Source organism: Amblyomma americanum, chromosome 7 (genome assembly GCF_052857255.1).
Source record: "Amblyomma americanum isolate KBUSLIRL-KWMA chromosome 7, ASM5285725v1, whole genome shotgun sequence".
In the NCBI taxonomy this organism is placed as follows: domain Eukaryota; kingdom Metazoa; phylum Arthropoda; class Arachnida; order Ixodida; family Ixodidae; genus Amblyomma; species Amblyomma americanum.
The window spans coordinates 55419273-55430930 of NC_135503.1; the positions used below are offsets into that span (position 1 = coordinate 55419273).

Sequence of the window (11658 nt, forward strand, 5' to 3'; positions counted from 1 at the left end):
ATGTATACCTGTGAGGATGGCAGCGTCGTTACGTTAGTTATAGCACACACTCTCCTCGAAAGGCCAGTCAGTGCATACGCCCTGTCTAATCTGCTCGACGTTAGTCCGTGGCGCCAAGTCCACACAAAGACGCCGCCATGCAGGAGCTCATAAGCGTCTGAGGGCATAAACTGGTTGACTAGGGGGCGCAACTCGCGCGCATTCCAGCCTGATCTACCCGTACCGGTGCCCCGCATATCAGCGACCGTATCAAGCACGCAGTTGAAACCGCCCAAGTTCACAACGTTACGTCCTACAAGACTGTTATTAGATGGGGGGGGGGGGGGGGGCTCTTTGCCCAATGGTGGTAAAGCGCTATTGATACCATTTAACACCAACTCCTTCTCCAAGTACAGTGCCATATGAAACATGCATGAAAATAAGCGTCAGGGGTGTGTTTCGATTGTTTCCGGATATACGGGGTATATTTGTAAGGCTGTGCGTTTAAGCTAAGCACTCATTTTTGTTGCATTGATGTCACTGTGTTTTATCTAGAATGTCTTAATGAAAGCAGCGCGAATACAAAATATCTGTAGTGCAATGACGAACACGCCAATACTACGACGAAGCTTGTTGGGCTGCCTCATCTGACGACTGACGCACGCGCGTGAGCGCGAGCTGTTCCTTGGCACAGGGATTTAAGTTTTGCGACGATAGCCGATCCGGCGGATGGATGGATGAAAACAACTTTTATTGAAGTTAAGGCTTAAAATAAAGACAATTACGCAGCAGCATTGCAGGCGGCCTTCAGGCTGCCCGTTGCGGCATCAAGGCGGTGCATAGTCACGACGTCCTCCGCACAGGTCGCTAGGCGAAGTTAGAGATCCGGCACGGTGCTGAACAAAACAGCCTCCCACTGCTGCGGACTGGTTAGGCGCCAGGTGGCAGGGGGAAAGTGTGCTGGACAGGAGAATAGGATATGAGCGCAGTCGGCTCTTTGGCTGTCACATAAGCGGCTGGCCGGCGAGTACGTTCCGGGGTGGGGGAGGGTAAGGCGTGCTGGAGTAAGAAAGGTATGGGCTTGAAGGTGGCGCAATAAGCGCTGGTGGTGTTGGGAAATGGATTTGTGCGGAGGGGGGAAAGTGAGCCGAGAGAGGGGGTAGTGCAAGCCCATCGCGCATATTCATTCCCGGTGGGGGCGGGCTTGTTTGGTCAGTCGATTCGCGAGCAATGGAATTAGCCGCCTCGTCGCCAGGATGGGCCGCCGGAGCGGGCCCCCAGATGATTTTGATGGGGCTAGACGGGACGGTGCCAGAGCGTAAGATACTCATGGCCGGGGTGCCGCCCGTTCAGCCACCCGTTTGTAGGCCGCAGGCTTGGAGTCACTGAAAATGTATTCCGCGGAGGTTTGCGTGATCTCAAGTGCAATAGCTGCCTCCTCGGTGTCTACCGAGGTCGAAGTGTAGACTGAGACAGCAAAAGTGGTTCGGAGAGAGTTGTCAGTAACTGCAAGTGTGTGGGCTGGGTAGCAGCGGTACGGGGCGGCATCCACGTAAGCCACGGCGGGTTTCCGTCCGCACTCACGCCAGAGCGCGGAGACTCGCGGTGCTCTGCAGGACGGATGGTGTTGAAAAATGAAAATAGGTTTTTAGGAAAAGGAAATGGCTAAGTAGCTGTCTCACATATCGGCTTACACCTGAAGCGCTCCGTTAGGGAAGAGATAAAGGAGGGAGTGAAAGAATAAAGGAAGAAAGAGGTGCCGTTGCGGATCGCTCTGGAATAATTTCGACCACTTGAAGATCATTAACGTGCACTGACATCGCACAGCACACGGACTCCTTAGCGTTTAGTCTGCATCGAAACGCAGCCGCCGCGGTGGGGTTCGGACTCGGGTTCTCCAGATCAGTAGCCGAGCGCCTTAAGCACTGAGCCACCGCGGCAGGTATTAGTGGCTTTTGTGGAAAGGAAATGGCGCAGGAGGAGGACGAGGATTAACTGTTCACCGACCAAAGTAGCAGATGGTGTGAGGGTATAGTCCTACCTTGTGGCCATGAGCCCGCGGTGCTTGGCAACTTCGAGAGCTCTTGTCACAGCCCGGATCTGTGTGTCCGAGTCGGAACTGAGCAATGCGGCCTCCCTCTGGCCTAGGTTCGAGAGCTGCACATAGTTTCCAAGAAGGGGAGTAGACCCTGCAGGGTATATGCGTAGTAGCTGTCTTACTTCTCGGTGGACACCTCAAGCTTGTCGTGAGGGAAGGGAGGGAGGCAGGTGGAAGTGAAAGAAGGAAAAGAGAAGGTAGTGCTGGAGTGGAGGGCTCCGGAACTACGCCTTGAGGGAAGGAATAAAGGAGGTTTGGTTTGGTAATGGGGTTTAACGTCCCAAAGTGACTCAGGCTATGAGGGACGCCGTAGTGAAGGGCTCCAGAAATTTCGACCACCTGGGGTTCTTTAACGTGCACTGTCATCGCATAGCACACGAGCCTCTAGAATTTCGCCTTCATCGAAATTCGACCTCCCCGGCCGGGATCGAACCCGCGTTTTTCGGGTCAGCAGCCGAGCGCCATAACACTGAGCCACCACGGCGGACGGAATGAAGGAGGAAATGAAAGTAGGAAGAGAGAGGCGGGGCAGGGTTGGTCTCTGGAACAATTTTGACCACCTGTGGGTCTTTAAAGTGCATTGATATCACATTACACATTGAAGCCTTTAATAATATTAATAATAATTGTTTTTTTGGGGAATAGAAATGGCGCAGTATCTGTCTCATATATCGTTGTACACCTGAACCGTGCTGTAAGGGAAGGAATAAAGGAGATAGTGAAAGAAGAAAGGAAGAGAGGGGTGACATAGTGGAGGGCTCCGGAATAATTTCGACCACCAGGGGACCTTTAACGTGCACTGACATCGCACAGCACACGGGCACCTTAACATTTTGCCTCCATAAAAACGCAGCCGCCGCAGTCAGGAGTTCGAACCCGGGAACACCGGATCAGTAGCCGAGCGCTCCACTGATCCGGAGTTCACGGGTTCGAACCGGACCTTTCGTGTGTCGCAGAACGCGGTCGCCGAGGGTGGGTTTGAGCCCATGTCCTCCGGCTCAGTACCCGAGCGCCCTCGCACCGTGAGGGAGGGGATAAAATGTGCACATCAGTTCGCTTGCCCTTCCACATAACCAGTTTTTATCGGCATCACGCTCAAGTGCGAGATGAGGTGCACACTCGATGTGGTGCGGGGCATTCACAGGCTCGCATCAGCACATGCTGGCACCCTTATTCTGTGCGATATGAGGCACGTTAAAGATCCCCAGGTGTCATAAATTATTCCCGAGCCCTCCACTACGGCACCTCTTTCTTTCTTTCTTTCACTACCACCTTCCCATTTCTTACGGCGCAGTTGAGGTGTCCACCGAGTAGTGAGAGATATACCGCGCCTTTCATTAGCTAATAACCAATGAAACTGGCAGGCTGGCCGGCCTGCCGCACCGCATATCCTCTCTCAGATGCGATGCCGAAGCCATCATCAAGAGAGCGGGCTGCTGCTCAAGCGTTACGACGTGCTTGATGCCGGTAAAGAAAGCGGCGAGCTCGTTGTTGCCACGCTCTTCTTGCAACAGAATGCGAGTCCAATTTATATCGGCTTCAGAACCACGCAGTGGGCGCCGTCGAAACCGCAGCAAAGGATTCTTGTCGAAGCTGAGGCTAATTCGCTTTATCGTCATGACCGCACATTGTGTGGTGTGGAAGCTGAATTGAGGAAGTGTCAGATGCAGGCGAAAGCCTGGGGAACCACGAAGTCGTTTCACAACGAGTTACAAGTAAAACCATTTGCTTACAGTCGCTCTTTTCGTGACTGCCTGTGGCTACGCAAAGACATGGAAACGGACGTTCCCGACTGCCGACATCAATCCTGCCGTAACCGTGGCGTCAATTATCATTTCAGTGGCATGCGAAGCTTTGTGCTCAACAGACAGGCGAATGCAAGATTTGCGGACGTTAAAGATCCCCTGCTGGTCGAACCGGAGCCCTCCGCTACGGCACCTCTCTCTTCCTTTCTTCTTTCACTCCCTCCTTTATCCCTTCCCTTACAGTGGATTCAGATTACAAGAATAGTGTGAATCCCCTATAGATACTGTGCGCAACTTCAGAGCGCAAATGATTATGGGGCTTGGTTGCAGTGTTGCGAGATCACGAAGGCATTTCGACTCGTAAGTTAATTGCCAGAGCAGCAAAGTTCACATCAATCAGCTCTTTCTGTCTGGATGCGGTACATCGCTATGAATCCCAATTAAGACAAACTCCCCCTGCAACTACAATGTCACATGAAACACGGAAAGAAGCGTCAGTGGTGCGTTTCGATAGTTTCCGGGTATCTGGATTATATTTCAAGTTTGGGCTTTTAAGCTAAACACTCTATTTTGTTTCACTGATCTCAGTATGTTTTTAACTGGAATGACCTAAAGAAAGCAGCGAAAATAGAAAATATCTGCAGTGAAATGACGAAAACGACAATGCTCCGACACCAATGACGACGAAGCTGGTTGGGCTGCCTCATCTGAAGGCCGGCGCATGCGCTTGAGTGCTAGCTGTTCCTTGGGACCGGGTTGCGTGTTAAAGATCCCCAGGTGGTCGAAATTATTTCGGAGCCCTCCACTACGGCACCTCTTCCTCTCTTCTTTCAGTCCAACCTTCCTCTAGTGCTTCACTAAGGCGCGGTTCGGGTGTCCACCGACATATGTGGGAGAATTATTGCGCCATTTCCTTTCCTCAAAAAACCAATTTTCATTCCATTTCAATATGGGTGTAGCACGGATTCGGCTACTAGTTCCTGTGTTTCGCCTTCATCGAAACGCGACCGCCGAGACCGGTATTGAACCCGAGTCCACCGGCTCAGTAGCCGTGCGCCTGTCGACGAGCGTCGCAGTCATGCGGGGAAGGAGGGTTATTAATAAAGGAAAGGCACGTTGGCTTTTCCTCTGGTCGGCACCCGTTGCAGGGAAAATGGTTTGAGAAATGCAGCTGCATACTACACATGGTCCACAGATTGCGCGGCTGGCTCCACGCTTCCAGTGATTCTGCAACCCACTTGTGTTTTGCATTGCAGCGTTGCTTCGCAACATACGCTTACAGGCTGTAGGATAACCAATAGGGCACAGGCATCCCGACCTCCGGAAGCGTTAACGATGGCGCTAGTCCCAGCGGATATCAATTTGGACGTAGGTTTACCCCAGTACACATGAGGTGGTTTCCATAGTTCACTGCAGCTTTTCTTGAAGATACTCTTTGTTTATATGAAGTTACTTAAACCATAAAGACAACAGCTATTAAAATATTCAGACATGGTCTGCTTTCCAAATACGGGAGATTTTCCGGAGCCCTTCAATACGGCACCTCTTTCTTCCTTTCTTCTTTCACTCCCTTCTTTATCTCTTCCCTTAAGGCGCAGTTCAGGGGTCAGTCAATATGTGAGGAAGATATACTGCGCCATTTCCTTTCCCCATAAACCAATTTTCATTTTTTTCCTTTCTCCTGCAGCGGCTATAGCTACGCTGACAGCGATGATGATGATGATGATGACCTGTAAATCTGAAGTTATCAAGCATTTGCAGCAGGAATGATGCTTGCCGCACTCAGTAGTTTACATTAGTTTGCTGGCCACTCAACGCGGTATCATAGAGGAGTGCGCGGTACGGAAAAAAAGATATTTGTTCTGTTTCTGATGTGGTTCTGAGGGTATTGGCCAAATAAATGGGCCGGCTTGAGCGCAGAAGCGACTTGTGGCGGAAAGACAGCTTACAACGGTTTCGCTTACAAACGGGGCTTTCCGGGCTGCAGTCAGAAGCTTACAAACAGAACGACAAAAGCAGAATTTAGTGAAGGGAGACTGAATATTACAGCAATTGATTTTTTTTGGATGGTGCGAAGACCGCTGCTTGGGAAGTGTTGAATGGCCGTTTGTATTTTTTCAGCAGCTAATATTTTTATTGCTTGGCTGAGAGCACATAAGGGAATGTTTAGCGCATTACTGGGCATTCCTCCGACCACAACTTTCACCACTCGGTGCGGCATTCAGTATAAAACTGGCAAGTGAAAACGTCTCCGCCTGCTGTGCCGATGCGCTAAGCCTCGCCTCATCGAGGCGGGCCTCGTAGGCGCGCTACATTCCTCACTCACCGACAGCGCACCTACCCCCAGCAGCCATGGAGGTGCAAGCGCAGAGGGAAGAGCTTCGTCCCAGTGAGTGGACCCAGATACTCCGCGCGTACAAGGGTGAAATCTCAAGCGCGGAAACGCTGGCCATATCCCATCAAGCAGCGTCTGTTCCATCTACGCCTACGGCGTCCGCGTCAGCTACCCCTGCGACTTTCAAGCCTACATACAGGCCTCAACAAGAACAGCTGCGCGCGACGCACGCAGTCGCACACCGGAGCAAACAACTTGCTTCACTCCCTCCCGGCACTATACGGGTAGTCTACCGACCAAGAGGAGGCCTCGCTTAGAAAGGCACCATGGCGCAGCCACTCCTGCAAGCCCTGCAAGTCAGCGCTGCTGGCCGTGACCTCGGGGATATTCACCTGAGGATACAAACACCTTCACGATCGCTACCCCGCATGAGACAACCGCCCTTCACCTCGTCCAGCTCAGGGAAGTGGTCCTCCAAGAGACCGTTTACCCTGTCGCAGCCTACATTGCACCGCCGGCGGCTGCTGTGCGTGGAGTCATCTCGCAAGCCTACTGGGAGGAGACGCCGGAGCAGATGCTACGGGACCTCCAGACCCGTAACCCGTACGCTGATATTGCAGCCCGCAGACTGGGTAGGACTCATGCCGTACTGATCACCTTTGCGCACGGACCAGTCCCTCATACCATACGCTACATGAGTGTAGCGTACAGATGCACGCCGTACAAGGGAAGTCCAGACAAGTGCGCGAACTGTCGTCGGCCGGGCCATAGGTATGACGTGTGCCCGCACCCCAACACTGGTCTCTGCCCGCGGTGCGGAGACAAGCATGAACCGCAAGATGTGCCCTCCTGCATCCCCACCTGCATTCTCTGTGGAGGCCAGCACCTCACGGGCACCGGCTCGTGCATGGCTAGAAATCGCACCGCCCAACCACGCATCCCATCGCCCCAGAAGGCAATACCCCCTAACAAGGATGACTTTCCTCCGCTGCAAACGAACAAGAACGACTTTCCTCCGCTGAAAACGACCCTCCCGTCTACTGCAACATGGGCCTCCAAGGCTGCCGGGACGAACACCAGGACCTCCCAGGACGCGGACGTGAAGGGTCTGCGAGAGGAGGTAAAGCAGCTCAGGACAGCCCTCTCTACCGCCACCTCTGCTGTATCTCCCCATCCACCACCCCCCTCCCCTTCACCCACCCAACCCGCCCAACTCCCCCTAAAAAAATGCCAGATGAGAGCCCAGTCGAACCAATAGACCTAGACGCCATATTTCAGGAATTCGCCCAAAACTTGGAAGCCAGGATCACAGAGCGCATTACTGCGCAGCTCACTTCACAGTGCCAGCTTATGATTGAATCTACCATAACCCGTCTAATGGATAGTGTCATATGTAGCATCATGACCAAGGTAGAGGAGCGCTTAAATCGCCTCACTCCTGGACTCTCAACGGACTATCCTTCCACAGTCCCACTCTCCACACCCCTCCTTCCCCTCACGACCCAACAACATGGCTCCTCCGACGGGCCTTAATTCTTTATAGATTATTCAGTGGAATTGTAGGGGCTTTCGGCGAAAGCGCGATCCTCCGCAGCAAATTATCGCAAGTTCGTCATCCCCACCAGACATTATCGCCCTTCAGGACGCCAATGTTTGCAGGCAGCTGCCAGGATACGCTTTTATCCCCTCAGACCCCACTGATCTTCCTTGGGTGGTCACATATGTCAGTAAATCCTTGCATTACGTGGAGTACGTAATTACCTCCCCTATCGCTAACAGCCTTATTGAAGTCTTACCGCCCACCCCTGCAAAATCAAACCTGTTCTTTCTGAACTGCTACCTTCTCCCACGTCAGCCAATTAACTTACTCCCCTCACTTCTCAAATCCGCATCCCAGTTGGCCGGATCAAACCCCCTACTTATTGCCGGAGATTTTAATCGCGCTCACGTGGACTGGGGCTATCGGCGCGCCAACCACAGAGGCACAATTTTATACAATGAGACGCTGGCGCTTCACCTGACCATCTTTAATGATTTCAGCTTACCTACGCGGATTGGTAACAGTGTTACTGCCGATACTAGCCCAGACCTCACGCTTGGTAGAAACTTGGACCACCTGCCGTGGGAAAGAATGCTTTCCACACTAGGCAGCGATCATCACCTAATTCGAATAACGCTAAACTATCGCCGATCTCAGCGCAAATTTACCGTTAAGCACACGAATTTGGACGTGCTCCGCAAATTTCGACAAGCGCAGCCAGCACAGGCTCCCTTCGACCTAGACACCTGGATTATTCAATTGCAAAAAGACATTCGCCAACACACTCAAACGCTCGACTCTACCCCAGACACCCCTGTTATTGACAGCAAGCTCGCCCACCTCCTCCCAGCACAGGACAACATAACGCAAAGGTGGAAGACTCAGAAGCACAATAGGAGACTAAAACTCAAACTTGCCCAGATTCAATCCCAAATAGTACAATGTAGTGCCACTCTTTGCAAAGCTAACGGGGCTCAGGTTTGTGACGGTCTCCGCGGCAATCTCTCCACAACCCGCGCTTGGCATCTGTTACGGCACATGCTGGACCCCACGCAATCCAAATCTTAGACGCGCCTTAGCATTCGCCGCCTCGCTCACAACCATCGACAGGACACCGACGCCTTCCTCGCCCAGGGGAAGTGCACCTATACAACCCCCGGTCTCCCCTGCAAGTATCCTGATTATGCAGTCCCACCCCAGCCCGAGTTTGACGCCCTTATTACAGAATTAGAATATCGCGCCACCCTATTGAAATTACGGAATACCGCTCATGGAAATGATCAAATTAGCAATGCAGCTATCAGAAACCTTGACGATCCTTCCATCTCTGACTTAATCAACTACATTAACGAATGTTGGGAGGCAGGTACTCTCCCTGCCTTGTGGAAGCATGAAAAAATTATTTTTATTCCAAAACCCCACAAGCCTATCACCATAGACAATATCCGCCCCATTTCCCTTACATCCTGTCTAGGCAAGGTCTTCGAGCACATAATTCTTCCTCGGCTAACAAAGTACATGGAAGACAACCACCTTTTCCCCCACAGTATGCTCGGCTTTCGTGCGCATCTATCTGCGCAGGACGCCCTACTTCAAATTACGCATGACGTGCTTGATGATACCATCCCCCACCACACTAAAGCTATCCTGGCAGTTGACCTCACCAAGGCATTTGACAGAATTCGACACGATGTCATCTTATGGGAACTGCAGGCTCTACAGGTAGGCCCTAAAACCTACAACTACGCTCGCGCGTTTCTCTCGGACCGCACTGCCTCCCTGCACATAGATCAGATTGCCACATCCCCATATACACTAGGAGAGCTCGAAACCCCGCAAGGGGCGGTCCTTTCTCCCCTTTTCTTTAACGTTGCTCTCATCCCCTTAGCTCACAAACTCCATGGCTCTAATCCTACATCTAAAGCATACCCTGTACGCTGATGATATTACCACATGGACCACTCATGGCTCTGACGGGGAAATTGAGGAAATTCTTCAGTTAGCAGCAGACACCTCCTCTCACGCGTCATCCATCGGGCTCGAATGTTCCCCATCTAAGTCCACGATCTTCCTAATTAGGCCAAAATCTGGCGCTAACTCGCCATCCAAATCAATTTAAAAGGATCCCCTATCCCCGTCACACCCGCCCTCCGCATTCTTGGCCTCCACTTGCAGGATTCTGGACGAAATGAACACACCCTTAAAAGACTCAAGGCCTCCACGCAATCCATGTTGCACCTTCTACGCCGAGTGTCCTCCCTTAACAAGGGTTTAGACGAAGCGGACAGCATGAAAGTAGGGCACGCATTTACGCTTAGCCGCATTCTATACGCAACCCCATATCTCAAATTGAACCGCACGGAAACCGAACGCGTGAACGCAATGATCCGCCTTGCGACTAAGGCAGCCCTAAACCTACCTTGTAGCACTAGCACAGCCAAACTTCTTGCACTAGGCATGCATAACACCATTCAGGAACTAGTTGACGCGCGCCTTCAGACACAGTACCTTAGACTTGCCACGAGCGCCACTTGCTGCCATATACTCTCTTCCCTTCGCATCAACATACCCGCTAACCAGTCAAACCTTATAGCCATCCCTCGACACATCCATACACCTCTCGTTGTGAAACCCCTTTCTCGTAACGCCCATCCCCAATACCAAATCCCTCGCCGCGTAGCTCGCGCTAATGCCCTCCATAAGTATTATGGGCATGCCCACGATGCCGTTTGGGTAGACGCCGCATGTACAGCGCATGAAGCAGTAGCAGTTGCCTACAATCCAACCCTAACTCACCGTCTTCCCTCGGGCTCTACGCCTGAGGAGGCAGAGGAGACCGCCATCGCCCTAGCCCTTGCACATTCGGACGCCCAATACGTCTTCAGCGACTCCAAAACGGCTCTGTCCAACTTTGCGAGGGGCAGGATTCACGCCCCTGCCAGGAAATTGTTGACCACCCCTACCCAAAATTTACCGCGCAGGGTAGAGGTTCAGTGGGTGCCGGCTCACTATGGGAACACTGGAAACGAGGCTGCCGATAAATTGGCCCGAGGTTTGATTTGCCGGGCTCAGGACAGTCTCGATCCAGGTTTCTCGAGGGAGCGGGCGCACACCTTTGCGGAGCTCACGCAAATAGCCCGTTTGGACTGTCGGACTTACCCTCCTCCCCACCCCTCTTACGCACTTCCAACAGATCCTCTTCAGACGCCTCCAGACCCGCTCTCTGTCATCCCCTCTGCTTTTATCCCTCTATTTAATTGCGGCACAACCCCTGCATGCTCCCTATGCGGTGCCCCCCACGCCACTCTCTCCCATATCCTTTTCGGCTGCCCTGCTGACCCTCCCCCGCGGGGACAGTACATGCCATCTCGAGCTGGGAGGACTGGGAGGTCCTGCTTTGTCTGCAGACCCGACATCGCAGCTTGCTGCGTTGACTCGGGCTGCCGACGTCATGTCCTGGCATGACCTACTTGATGCAGTGCGGGACCGCGCAGTGGCTTAGTGACCCAGCTGGGTCTAAAACTCACTTGCTCAATAAAGTTTTCTGTCCGTCTGTCAGTATAAAACGTTCTATGACTGAGGTGCCATTATCAATGGACCTTAAGCTGGGCGCTTGGCGGGAGACTTGAAAATGCTCTGTGGGCAATCTGAGCGTTTGTTCCTTTCGTTCGTGTTGCGGATCTCAACTCCCGTATGCGATCCGGGCCGTTGCCAATGAGTTTGATCACATTAGCACCTCTCTTCTGCCCCCTTCACTCAGTACCACTCTCTCTTCCCTCTTCCCCTTCCCATAAAGCAGAGTAGGAAGCCAGCCGCTCAGGCTGAGCTGTCTTTTTGAACATCTTTTGAGTATTGCATGTAGCCTTTATCATGGGAGACAGGAAAGAATGACGGGTGGCAATCAATCGCCGATCCGTGCTGTGGTAAGACGAGGAATTGTAAGCTCGCGGTTCTCACTGTG

The 11658-nt window shown here is 52.4% G+C and overlaps 1 protein-coding gene across 1 annotated transcript in view; it reads left to right on the top strand.

Annotated features, from left to right (window-relative positions):
- LOC144099150 (uncharacterized) overlaps window positions 1-11658 on the top strand; it is a 271400-nt gene that overhangs the window by 98525 nt on the left and 161217 nt on the right. The window lies entirely within an intron of this gene.